Source organism: Fukomys damarensis, unplaced genomic scaffold, assembly GCF_012274545.1.
Source record: "Fukomys damarensis isolate Sample0158 unplaced genomic scaffold, DMR_v1.0_HiC HiC_scaffold_19, whole genome shotgun sequence".
NCBI classification, from domain to species: Eukaryota; Metazoa; Chordata; class Mammalia; order Rodentia; family Bathyergidae; genus Fukomys; species Fukomys damarensis.
Window position 1 is genome coordinate 57,501,161 of NW_022900931.1, and position 14,131 is coordinate 57,515,291.

The 14,131-nt window shown below is 38.3% G+C and overlaps 1 protein-coding gene across 4 annotated transcripts in view; it reads right to left on the reverse strand.

The window, feature by feature from the left end:
- The window catches only part of LOC104867513 (zinc finger protein 420), a 107,547-nt gene that overhangs the window by 34,329 nt on the left and 59,087 nt on the right, over window positions 1-14,131 (reverse strand). The window contains exons 2-3 of one of the 4 annotated variants that reach the window (XM_033765758.1): window positions 6,069-6,399; window positions 2,607-2,697 (exon numbers count right to left, since the gene is read on the reverse strand). The exons of 1 other annotated variant lie outside the window; for it this stretch is intronic. The gene's annotated coding sequence lies outside the window, so the exon portion shown is untranslated. Of the gene's footprint in view, window positions 1-2,606; window positions 3,526-6,068; window positions 6,400-14,131 lie in introns of those variants that run through there. 2 more of the 4 variants (XM_033765757.1, XM_019208624.2) reach the window with 2 other exon arrangements.

Sequence of the window (14,131 nt, forward strand, 5' to 3'; positions counted from 1 at the left end):
TTACTCATGGTGTCCTTTTGCCAGAACCACAGTCTGCTCAGACTAGAGGTCCAAAGACTTCCCTATTGAAGTCTCCTTGCTTCCTAAACCCAAGAACGTTGATCACCTTCCCATACACCATACACAAATTTTAATGTTTTCATTTGTTCAGTGCCCAGTTATGTTTGTTTGTTTTGGTACCTGGGATCAAACTTGGGACCTTGCACTTGTGAGGCAGTCAGCGGCACCACTGAGCTAAATCTCCAGCCCAGTGTCCGGTATTTTTTTAAAAAGTACCATTATATACCACTAAGAAAGAGAGAAGAAAATAATAACTATGTGAATTTAACTTAAGCTATGTTGAAATGGGGGAGTGGGGTGGGTTTTAAATAGATGATGAGGGGATATATTTTTCCTATTGATTTAAATCTATCATAGATGATGAATATTTGGGTCTACTTACGGTTACAAATGTTATCCATCTATTTATTATTTTGCCAGTACTATACAGTATTTATTATAATTTTAAAATGTGTTTTGATTTTCAATAAAAGACCTCTCATTACCCATCTTTTTCAAAAGCTTTCTGGTACTTCACTTACTTTCCATATGAACTTAAAATGGTTTAAAAATATACTAGTATTTTTCTTAAGACTACATAAAAAGAACAGATTAAGGGGTGTAGCTCAGGTATAAAATGTCTGTTTAGCATGAGTTCAATCCCTAGTACTAAAGAAAAAAGAGGGCCAGGGATTTAGCTCAGTGGCACTGCATCTGCCTCACAAGTGCAAGGTCCTTAGTTCAAACCCTGGTACAACAATAACAACAACAACAAAAAAGAATAAAAATAAAGAAAAACAGAAGAAGGAAAGAGTGAGTGAACAGATTAATTTAAGGAGCTCTCACATCTTTATGATGTTCAGTCTTGCTGTTACTAGTTTCCTTAAAGCAGCATATCACAAAGGATATAGGTGAACAGATGTTCAGAAAAAGTATGGGAGAGTCAAAGCTTCTATGCCTTCTCTGAGAGAGTCACCGATCCATGTGTACGTGTGTGTGTGTGTGTGTGTGTGTGTGTGTGTGTGTGTTACTGGAGAATGAACCCAGGAACTTTGCACTGTTTTTTAAAAATGTTTTTATGGGTTTGTTTTGTTTTTTTTTTTTGCACCAGGGATGGAACTCAGGACCTTGTGCTTGTGAGGCAGGTGCTGGAACCACTGAGCTAAATCCCCGGCCCCTTGATTTTATGTTGTAATCCACATTAAAAGTAAAATAGGCAGAGTGACACACCCAACACTTCAGAGGCAGAGGATTGCCACTGAGTTTGAAGCTAGCCTGGGCTACACAGTGAGTTTAAGGCCAGCCTGAACTACATAGTGAGAAGCTGTCTCAAAAAACAAAACAAAACACAACAAAAAATAAAAATAAAAAAAAACAACCTTTTATTTTTTTACCAAAAAAGTAAATAAAACTATTTAAAACAAGAGCAAAATATCAGAAATTTACATGTCTGATGAAATGTGAAAAGGGACTCAACATAATGATCAGTGGCTTAGATTATAATGAGTTTACTCTTTGCAACCAAGTCCCATGTACCAACTATGAATTAAGTAATTGCAAACAGTCTTAAAGCTAGTCTGTATTTGTTTTTTTCCCCCTCATATCTCTTATTGATAATTTGTGTCTTATCATATACCTTTTTTTCTTTAAGTTTTTCTAGAGGTTTAATTTTATTAATTCCAAAAAATAAACTTTTGGTTTAGTTATTTTCTCTCTTGCATATTCATTTTGTATTTCAAAATACATTCACTATATATATCAAAATACATTGTATACCTTAAATATACATTATACATTTATAAATTATGTGTATGATTTATATAAATTACATAGTTTATATAAATATATTAAAAATACATTTGAGCTCCTATTATTTTCTACCTTTTGCTTTTCTGGGCTTTATTTACTATATTTTTCCTTTCCTTTTTTAGATTAATACATAGATAATAAAGGCCAAGCGTATAGCTCAGTAGTAGTGCTTGCCTAGTGTATTCAAAGTCCTGGGTTCAATCCCCAGCACCAAACCACAAATACATACATAGCTAATTTTTCAACTTTTACCTTTTTCAACATATCCATTTATAGCTATATATTTTCCTCAGCTTCAATTTTAGCAGTATCCCACAATTTATTGAAATATTTTCATCATAATACAGTTTAAAATGTTTGAAATTTACATTGTCATTTCTTCTTTGATTCACCATTTATAAATAAAGACATTACTTAAATCCCAGACATTGGGATATCTATAATTACCTTTGGTAGGACATTATTGATTTCTAGCTGTGGTTGGAAAAATAGTATTGTTTTAATCCACTGAAATGTATTGGGACTGGCTTTATGGTTCCACATATGATAAATTAGGATATACATGCATTGAAAACCATGTATATTTTATAGTTGTGAGATGTATTGTTTTATAAATATCAATCAGATTCAAGTTTGTCAATCACAATTTGTCAGGAGTGCTTCTACATAAATTTTGGGGGAAAATCATTTCATAATTAAAGTATGACTATAGCTATCTAAGGCTCAATGTCACCTTGTTATGGCATAAGGAAATGTACCTCCGTTTTACTTCCAGTCACTGAGCCTCAAGGGTCCCACGATGCCAAGGTGCTCAAAAGCAAGGTTGCATCAGCTGAAGACATCTTGGTTCTTTGACAACCAAGTAGCAATACAAAACAAAGGTTTCACCGGGGGAGGGACTAATTCCTTGTCACACTTAACTGTATGCTCTCCATACAGTCCTCAACAGAACTTCATGACTTAAGATCTTCATCAGCTTCTCATTACTTTTTGTTTTGTTTTGTTTTTCTTTTGCTACCAGGAATCGAACTCAGATCTTTTTGCTTGTGAAGCAGGCGGTGGAACCTCTGAGCTAAATCCCCAGCCCTGCTCCTCATGTCCTTTGACCACCGCCTCCTAAGTAATCTGATGCTCCCTCCAATTACTGTGTGCACCCAATAAATAGTGACTAGCTCAAAGTGTCAGTCTTTACCCGCTCTGAGGCTCTGATCTCCCAGCCCTCCATATACTTTGAAATTATGCAAGTCTCTTGCTGGGAGCACTGCACTTTAGTTCACTATGGCCAGGCCTAACTCCCCTCCTCTTGCAGACGAGGCAGGGCCCCGCGTGGAACGAAGAACACCCATCTTGTTCACTTCCTCCCAGCAAAGTCAGGGCCCTGCGGGAGGAGAGCAGGTGACAAGAGGGCGTGGTGGAGCTAGGCATGGAAAGAGGACTGTCTTCCTCCCCGCCCATTCACCAGAAAACCATCAAGTATGATGTGGGGCAGACCTTAGCTACTCTTCTGACACCAGGTACAGACCAGCCCCTTCTACCTCCCCCTGCCTTCCCTTATCTCTACACCTATAAATAATCAAGCTGCCTTTGCCTGGGGTCTTTTCTTCCCATCAAGAGTTAGAGCCCCCTCAAAAAAACAAAACAAAAAGACAAAAAGGGTGGTGTTGCACGCCTGTAATCCCAGCACTCCGAAGGCCGAGGCAGGAGGATTGCTGTGAGTTCGAGACCAGCCTGGGCTACATAGAGAGTTCCAGGTCAGTCTCAACTACATAGTCAGACCCTGTCTCAAAAAACAACAAAAAAGAGTTAGAGCCCCAACCAGCCCTGGTTTGTCCCTCTTTGTTCTTTTGTATCTTTCTTTATCTTTTCTTAATCTTCCACCGGCATTTCTCACTCCATGGACCCTTCAGTCACGCTGGTCGTGGCCATCTCTACTGTCTTTTTTCTCGTTAGCCCTTGCTATGTCCCTTTCTAGGCAGAGGACTGATCATCTCCAGCAAACAACTGTTTGAATCCTGCTGAGTTTATATTTATTTTATATTGACTACCAGCTATTGAGAAAAGTGCTAAAAATTCTCAGTTGTGTTTGTCTGCTGCTTCTTTTTCTTCTGTCAAATATATCTGAAGCTATTTTATGAAGGCATATACAATTAAAACACACACATATATATGTATGTATGTATGCTTTTTTTTTTTCTGGCAGCACTGTGGATTAAATTCAGTGCCTTGCCCATAATGAGCAAGTGCTCTACCACTCACCTATATCTGTGGCCCTTTTAAAAAATTTTAAGTCAGGGTTGCTGTCAGAGATAAAAATTGTGATCTTTGTCTCAGTCTCTCAAGTAGAAGGATTACAAGCATGGTCCACCACTCTTGGTTTAGAACTACTACATCTTAATTGTAAATTGACATTTCTATTATGAACTGTTCCTCTTTACCTTGATTAGATTTTTTCCCTCCTTTTTGGTACTGGGGATTAATCTTGGAAACTTGTGCTCCTGAGGCAGGTGGCAGAACCACTAGGCTAAATCCCCGGCCCATTGTTCCTCTTTATCTCTAGGACAATTTCTTGCCCTAATGTCTATTGTCACATATTGCAGTTGGGCTTATCAACAGATGCAACTATTTTGGAAAACTGTCAGTATCAATTAAAGCTGAATGTAGTAATTTATTTTTGCTCTAACTTCCTATTTTCCAAATTATTTTAAAAATAACTGTTTTATTGGTTTTGTTTTTATTTTTTTAGACAGGGTCTCAGTATGTAGTTGAGACTGTCCTGGAACTCACTATGTAGCCCAGGCTGGTCTCGAACTCACAGTGATCCTCCTGCCTCAGCCTCCCAAGTGCTGGGATTACAGGCATGCGCCACCACACCTGGCTAAAAATAACTGTTTTAGATGTGTTTATTTTCTAAATTAATATGTGAATATTATGCAGAAGGAAGTCAGGGAGAATACTAGAATCAATGTGGCCAACCTACAGTGTCCCATCATTTTCTTGAATGGAAAAATTTAAGAACAGAGTCAATTGATGAGTCTATTTTCAGTGAGACCATCCAGGAAAAGCAAAAAGGAAACCCCAGTGTACCTTATGTTTGGCTTAGTCAACAGCCATCCCTCTTTTCTTTTTCTGGGTACCTCTGGTAGGGCAGAACTGAGGAAGACCAAAGGAATCCCATGAGATGCCAAGCCTTTATTTGTGGCCTACACTGACCAAAGCAGAGTTCACTCTGGACCAGTATCTAACACTCAGCGAGAAAGAGAGATGCAGGGAGGCCTGAAGAGTGAGCATTCCTGATGTCAGAGGAGAGGCGAAGTTTGTGTTGCCCAAGACCAGAATCTGTTCTGTCCTCACCTGGGTCTCTTAGGACAGAAAACTGTAGAATTACAAGGTCAGTCACAGGTACCCTATACCACTACATACACAATAGGGACTTCCATACACCCTCACAGGTACACCTCACCCAAACGACAGCACTACATGTGTTGCACATAGTCCTACATGCATCGTGAAGATACACAATCACACCCACATGTTTACAGGCCCCTCAAAGAACTACACAAAGCCATACAGTGCTACAGATAGCTGCAATACCACATTCACTAGATATACCCACACACATACACACACAGAGTTCCTTCCAGTTCCCCTACTGAGCACTATACACAATCATACACTCAAAAATGACACAAATGTCACGAAAACATAAAGATTGTAACGCTGGCACAAGTACATGCAACTTCCAACTGCACACACAGTGCCATGTAAAGTTACGTAATCACACTCACACATCCTCACATCGTCACAGGCACCTTGTATACCTAGCGCTACTAACATTACAGTTACACACCCCTCAGAATAACAGTCACAATTGCACAATCACTTACTTTTCCCCTCTCCCAAACACACACAGTGTCACACAAATAGAGTCACACAAAATCAAAGTCTAACCACAGAGGTAGAATGACATGTATAGCCTCATGTTGTTACAATCACACTTCTACGAGAATGTGCAGTCACCCCTGCACACAGTGAAAATGACACACCCACCAGGGGAATATAAAATCACGCTCGCACACACTTTGCACCGCACACCAGTCACATGAGGTCACAGTCACACAGAGAAGCCCGCATCACGCAAACGCTCCCCGAGCCCAATCGACTCCCATAGGCCTGTCACGGCGGACCTGCCAGAGCCCTACTTTAAGACCCCGGGGACGCACCTGAGGAGCCTAGCGCAGCCCCGAGGACCTGCGCCGCTCACCACTCATTTCACTTCCCCGGAGGCCGAGGGTCCCGCAGGCAAATGAAGGGGCCACCCTGCTCTCGCGAGGCACTCTGGGAAATGTAGTCTGCGGTCTAACGGCGCGGGAAAGATGGTGCCTCATTCTCGGATTCCTGACAGCTACTCCTCTGTCCAGGAAGACAGCTCTGCTCCGCACTGGGAATTGCCTCGCTGAGTCTCCGAGATTCAGATGCAGCTTCGGAGTGAAGTTTCCACATGATGCCGGGACGGCGTAATGAAGACAAGCTTCCTGCCTGGTACCTGCCAACCTGGAGAAGTCACAAGAAAAGTCTTGTCGCAAAGATTTCTGGGAAATGTAGTCGAAAGCAGGAAAATGTGAGGCTCTAGTATAAGTGAAAACAAGTTGGACTTAACGTTCTGCACTAAACCTGCCCGCGGAGAAGTGCGCACCCAGGTCTTGGACTCTTCTGGGAGTGTAACCCACTCTAGAAAGGTTCCGGCTAACTGACAAAATCTCCAGTTTGCCTTCCTCCGTGGGTGAGCCACAGTACAGATGGTAGGATTGCATTTATATAAAATATCCAGAATAGGCAAATCCACGGACACAGAGCATATTACAGCACATATTAAAGGACTGGCAGAGTGGAGGAATTTTGAGTGATAGGTATAGGGTTCCTTTGGGCGGCGATGTTTCCACAACTCTTAACATTAAAAACGACGAAACTGTACACTTTAAAAAGCTAATTTTATGGTTTTTGAATTCTGTTTGTGTGGCTTTAAAATTACTTATTATTTTTTTTGTACCGGGGAACGAACTCGGGTCCTTGTGCTTGCGAGGTTGGCGGTGGAACTACTGAGCTAAATCCCTGGACCACTTACTAATTTTTGTACAGGGCATTGAATTCAGGCGTTGGCACTGAGCTACATCCAAGCCCTTTTAAATTTATTTTGTGACAGGGTCACCCTAAATTTCCCTGGGCTGGAATTTAGGATCTGGCCTCGGCACGTGCCACTACCCCCGGCTAAATGCCCTCATTTTTAAGTGAACTGTTTGATGAGGTTAACAAATGTATATCACTACCAACAAAATCAGGATATAACCATTTTTACAAACCATTAGCATCGTTTCCTAAATCTTCTTGACTCTGTTCAGTCATTCCGCACCTCCGTATGCTCAGGTCCGACATCCACTGACATCAGTCCTCCTCCTATGGAAGCGCATTGGTGCACTTTTTCAGTCTGGCTCTGACTCTCAATACGATGTTTACGAGATTCACTGATGCTGTTTCTGTATCGTTTTCTTTCATCGCTGTGTAGTACTCCACTTAATGAATATACCTGAGTTTATCCATCCAGTCACATGTTTATGCACATTTGAGTTGTTTCCAGATTGGCTGATTTGAATAAAGCCAGTAAAAGTATGTGTGTACACGTCTTTTTGGAAACATATGCTTCCACTTATATTAGGAAATAGGTATTAGTGGAATTAGTGGGCCATGTGAAAAGTGCATGTTTATGCAAGAAATTGCCAGACTGTTTTACAAAGTGGTTGAACCGTTTAGTCTCACCAGCAGTGTGTGAAGTTTCCAGTTTCACATCCCTTCAATATTTGCTATTGTCAGTGTTTTGAGTTTTGTCTAGAGGGTGAGCAGTGGTATCTAATTGTGGTTTTGATCTGCATTTCCCGATGACTATGGATTACAGCTTTTTTCTTTTTCTTTCTTTTTTTTTGTACCAAGGATGGAACTCGGGTCCTTGCCCTTGTGAGGCAGGTGGTAGAACCACTGAGCTAAATCCCCAGCCCAAGATTACAGCATATTTTACACTCATTCTTTTAAGACATTTTTGTTAATTTTTAATTTTGAAATGGATTGTCTGAGTTGTAAATGCTCCTTATATATTCTGATAAAAGTCCTTTCTCAGTTTCTTAATGGTGTTTAAAAATCAGTTTTTATTTTTAATAAAGTCCGATTTATTACTTTGTTTTGTACTTCATGTTCTTTGTATTCTTTCTAATAAATCTTTGACTATTCCAGTGTTGTGAAGAATTAGTCCTGTGTTTATTCTAAAGAGCCTATAGTTTTCATTTATATTTGAGTCTATGATGTACTTGAAGTTAGTTTTTTGTGTGTGGTGTGAGTTAATGTTATCTTTTTGTATGAAAATCCAGCTTTTTACCCCACTTGTAGACAACTGTCATTTTCCTCAGCATCCATAGTAAGCAGGATAATGGTTCTCTCCAAATCCCCATATCTTAATTCCTGGAAGTTGTGAATATATTTTTCCCATTGTAAGGGGAATTAAATCAGTAGGTGGAGTTAAAGTTGCTAATTAGCTGACCTTAAAATAGGGAGATTACACTGGCTAATCTAGTTGGACCCAATAAATTAATATCATAGAGATGTGAAGAAAGACACAAACCAGACAAATGAATATGGAAATGAAAGGGAGCTGTGAGTTTCGTGAACTTTGAAAGGGAAGGAACCATATTGTTGAGGACCTCTAGAAAGAGATACAGCTATGTCAACTCGATTTTAAAGGAGGAAAACTCAGCTTTTTTTTTTTTTCCAGTATTGGGGATGGAAAATTGAACATAGTGTTTTGTTTTGTTTTTGTTTTTTGGTTTTTTTTTAGACAGGGTCTCTCTTATATAGTGAGACTGACTGGAATTTACTATGTAGCCCAGGCTGGTCTGAACTCACAGTGATCCTCCTGCCTCAGCCTCCCGAGTGCTGGAATTATAGGCGTGCGCCACCACGCCCGGCTCAAACATAGTCTTTTTACTGGCTACATCTGCAGAAATTTTTTTGAGATTTAGTTTGAGACCAGGTCTTGCTACTTCATTAAGTGGCCCAGGCTAGCCTTGAATTTGCAATCCTCTGCCTCGGCCTCTCAGGGTGCTGGGATTAAAAGCACATCGTTTACCTACCTCGTTTCAGACCATTGACCTACAAATTTGTAAAGTAAGAAAATATGTTATTTTGAGCCACTAAGTTTGTGGTAATTTGTTACAGAAACCATAGGAAACTAATACAGCAACTTTATTTTTAAAAACTGCCATGTATTTTAAGTGTAATTGTAGGTTGATCCATATGTCTATCCTATCAAATGCTAATATACTTTCTGATATAATTTACATAGCATACCATTGAACTGTGCAATTCTGTGCACTCACTGTACTACATTCATTATATTGTGGGACCATCACTGCTATCTAATTCTAGAATATTTTCCTTATGCCAAATAGAAACATTGCACTGTTAGCATTCTCCATTTCTTTCTTACCCTATTCACTGGTTTCTAACACTATACTTTGTTTGTATGAATTTTCCCATCACAGATATTTCATATAAATTTAACTTTAGCCCAGTATGTCTAGCTATATTTACTTATCATACTGTTTCCAAGGTTCATACAGGTTGTATCACTATTTCATGTTTTATTACTGCAGAGTATTCCATTTACAGATGTACCACATTTTGTTTATCCATTCATCAACTGATGGACATTTGGTTTGTTTCTATTTTTGGAAAATTATGATCATACCACAATGAACATTTATGTATAGCGTTTTGTGTATGAACAAGTGTTTTCAATGATCTTGGGTACATACCAAGGAGTGTGATTGCTGGGTTTTATGGTAATTCTATGTGTAACACTTGAAGTAACATCTGGACTATTCCACCATGGCTTTACCATTTTACAATCCCATCAGTAAGGTTTGAGGGTTCTAATTTTTCCACATCTTTGACAGCATGTATAATTTTTCATATGTTAAATTATAGCTGTTCTAGTAGGTGGGAAGTGATGTATCACCATGGCTTTGCTTTGCATTTCCTGATCAACAAAAAACTGCGCATCTTCTCATCTGTATATGTCCTTAGTGAATTATTTGTTTAACATTCTTTTGAGGTACAAAAATTTTATGTCAGAGTTCAAATTATCTAGGTTTCCTTTAATGCTTATGTTTTTGGTGTTATAATTTAATTTTTGGCAATTTCAAGATCAAGATGATTGACCCCTATGTTTTTAATGGTTTTAGTTCTTATATTTATGTATAATTTTTTAGTTAATTTTTGTATATGACTGCTATGGCTTGTGTTTAGATGTCCCCCCAAAGCCTCACGCTTTTTCAAAGGAGGCTGAATCTAGACTATGTAATTAATTCATGGTGCAATGCTAGGCTTAAGGGCACTAGGATTAAGGGTGTGAGTGCTACCTGCCCTAAATATCTGGATAAAAGGGCAGGAAGAGGCTGTTAAGGTTCTCTTGTTGTTTGCTCTATATTGTGGCTGCTATATACTGTTTCTCCTCTGTGATGCCCCTCTGCCATGCCACCCTGTCTTGGAGACAGCTGATTATGTTCTGAAATTTCTACAGACTGTGAGCTAAATAAACCTTTCCCCTTTAACTTTGGGTGTCAGGTATTTTGTCTCAGAAGTAGAAAAGTAGCTAAGATATCCAGCATCGTCTTCTATGAGCTCTGCCTGTCTCTAAGAGAAGACAGGGTACAGTTGAAGAGAGAAGAGGAATAGAGCTGAATAGTGCTTGTGATTCTAAGACATGACTAAAGTTTTTGGTGTTTTTCCTCTCCTTCCAAGATTGTGGTTATTTTTTCTAGGTCATAAATACTAGATTTTCTTATCCTGAAACTTTCTTCCCGAGTCCCATCCTGGAGCCTGGTCCCAAGTTTCTCTCTTCCAGCAGGAGACCATGTGAGGAGTTGTGGTCCAGGGCTTCAGTCCATGCCACTTCCTTATTACACTGGTTTTCACAACTGCGTTGAGTAAATCAACCAGCATCTCTTGTGTGCTCAATTTTTTACTAGAAATGTTTCCCTCAAGGGACGATGAGGTCACTCCTTAACAGATTTGGGGCTTAGTGAAATAAAAATTTATAATGAATTTCACAATAGTGCATGGTTTTGTCCTTTCAGAAAGTGATGTTGTGGGATGTGGCTGTAGGCTTCTCTCAAGAGTGGGTTTTGGGGACCTGAAACAGGAATTTGTACTGAGATGTGATACTGGAGAATTACAAAAACTTGGTCTTGTTGGGTAAGGACATCTGCCTCCAATAATTAAGAACCTGCTATGTAGAGTGTTTCTGTCCTCTGATATAAATTATTTGGACTCCTAAGTGTGATTTCCATTACTAGTTTTGACCAAAGAAATTTCAATTTTGTAGAGTTGGAAATTGGTAGCTTCTTTGCCTGTGGCTGAAGCTTCATCTTCATCTTTTAGAAGAGTGTTTTCGACAATCTTAACACCTTTTTCAAGATTTTTCCTTTTTTAAACAAAGAATTTAGGCTCAATTTTTGAAATGTCTGGCATAACTAACCCGGTTATTATTTGGCCTGTTTTCTTTCTATTCCTTTCTTTCTCATGCTAACAGGACTGTCTCTTCCTAAACCAACTTAGATTTCCTTTTTGGAACAAGATAATGATAGCTAAAATGTTGACGTAGAAACACCAAAAAGCATGTTCCCATGTAAGGGAAATTCAGAAAGGAATAAACTGTTACATGAGTGAACTACCTGGTCAGTAAGATGGTAGCCCTATGTGAAACTGTTCAATACATTATTCAAAGGAAGTGCCCTTATTTTTCCCTGTCACAAGTATTCTATATACAATTAAGATCTAGGCTGGTGTGGTGGGACATGCTTGAAATACTAGAACTTGGGAGGCTGAGGCAGGAGGATCGCTGTCAGTTCAAGGCCAGCCTGAACTATATAGTGAGAACCTCACTCAAAACAACAACAACAACAACAACAATGAAGATCTAGTTCTTTTCCTAATCCTTTTATTGTTTTTAGATTTCAGTAGTTTCTCCATCTTTCAATGTAGTATGTCAAATAATATAATCAGAATTATATACTATATAATAGAAATTAAGAATTGCTTTCTCAGGATAAAGTCAACATCTGAAATTGGACATCTTTAAGACTCTCTGGTTTGAAATAAACATCTGAAAAATCATTTACAAGTCAGTTTTATGGTGCATAATTCACTCTCTCTTTCTCTGCAGCCATTATGATAAAGGGAGCATTTTCTGTTCATCTTACCAGGAGTCCTTTCACCAACATTTGTAAAGATAGGTATTTGTAGGCTTTGAGATCTAAGAACTTTAATTTCACTAGTGGAAAAAAGGAGGAAAAACTAAAAAAGCATGGAAAAGAAGCAGGAGATTTTTTTTTCAACTAATGGAATAAGGAATATGCAATATTGTTACTGTTTAGATTTGACCCATATCACTTGATTTTCAGACTGATGTTCATTTTTTAAAATTCTTTTTATTGAGTTTACTGGTACAATCTAGGTATACAATACAGTTACATTCATTATTGGGATCCTGTATCTTTACATGATAGGTCTTGGTTTTCATTTTCCCCTTGTCCCCGCCCTCCCTTCACATTTACAAACACTTTATTTCCATTTTTTCAATTTCTCATATTTTTTCCTCTCCCTTATGACCTTTCCCCCACCCTTCCCACTTTCCGTACACCTTTAGCCTTTTACTTCCTATTTCACATTATTAATTATCTCATTAGGATCTTGTGTACTATTACAGTTTTTCACACCAGAGAAACTAAAGAAATCTCTGTATGAACATTAAAAATAGGGAATCCTAACATAAAACTAAAAAGGAAAGTAAAAGAGAAAAGGCAATGATGTAACATTAAAATAATCCCTAATTCTGGAGATGAAAATGGTCCCTGAACATATTTAAATTGCTTCTCGCTCTTGTAGTCTTATTCTTTTTTTTCATTATTTAGAGAATACTTTATTAGTTTCTGTAATCAAGCCCACATAGATATGACCTTACATATTTAATACAGTGCATTACCCCTGCACAAATGGAAAAAAATTAACATTTCTAGACCAATATGGCTGTCCATTTCTGTACAATGCCAACTCAACACAGTAAATTGGGATAACTTTTCCCAAAGTTGACAGCACCATTAAAGTTTCCAAAAATTCAAATTATATATATATATATATGTATATATATATATATTTATATAAAAAGACCAATAATAGCAGTATGTTATGCATCAAGAGCAGCAACAGCTTTTCCAGGTTCTGCAGTCATCTGAACAAAATTATAGACATTCAGCACATTCGATTAAAAAAAACAAAAACAAAAAAACAAAAGAATAATACCCAGAAAATGGCAAAGTTCTGTTGCTATTGTGATACCTGGCACTATTTTTTTTATTAGCATCTTAATCATCATCTGGGAAGAGAACATTCTAGAGTAATATCATTAAAATAGCTCTGATAAAGCACGGTCCCTACTATGTATCATAAAACAGGTACAAGATATTTTACATTCACAGAGGTATGATACAGTACCGTCCTACATCAATAATACCAGAATCAGTTTTGGTTTGAAATTTACTTTGTCGGCAAATAAGATTGCTACCCCTGCTTTTTTCTGGGCTCCTGTCACATGGAGAATTGTTTTCTATCCTTTCACTTTCAGTCTATGGGCTTCTTTTAGCACTAGGTGTGTTTCTTGTATACAACATATTGTTGGATTTTGCTTCTTATTCCATTTTGCCAATCTATTTCTCTTGATTGGTGAGTTGAGGCCATTGACATTGATAGCTATAACTGATATGTACTGACTTATTATTGTCATGTTATTGGCCTTTTGTTGACTCTTTTTACTTTTTCACCTTCTCCTTTTAGTTTCTTGCCTTGCCTATTTGATTTACTCTGTTGGGCCTCATCGTGTTGTTGCCTTCATTGTCTTTTTCTAGGATCTTGTTTAGAATTGCTTGTAGTGCTGGTTTGGTATTCATGTAGTTTCTCAGGTGTTCTTTGTCGTGGAAGTATCTTATTTCCCCATCCATTTTGAAAGAGAGTTTTGCAGGATACATCAGTCTAGGTTGGAGGTTGTTCTCTTTTAGTACTTGAAATATCTCATTCCAGGCTCTCCTTGCCCCAAGGGTTTGTGTTGAAAAGTCTGCTGTGATTCTGATGGGCTTTCCTTTGTATGTGATTTGTTTCTTTTCTCTTACTGCTTGTAGTATTTTGT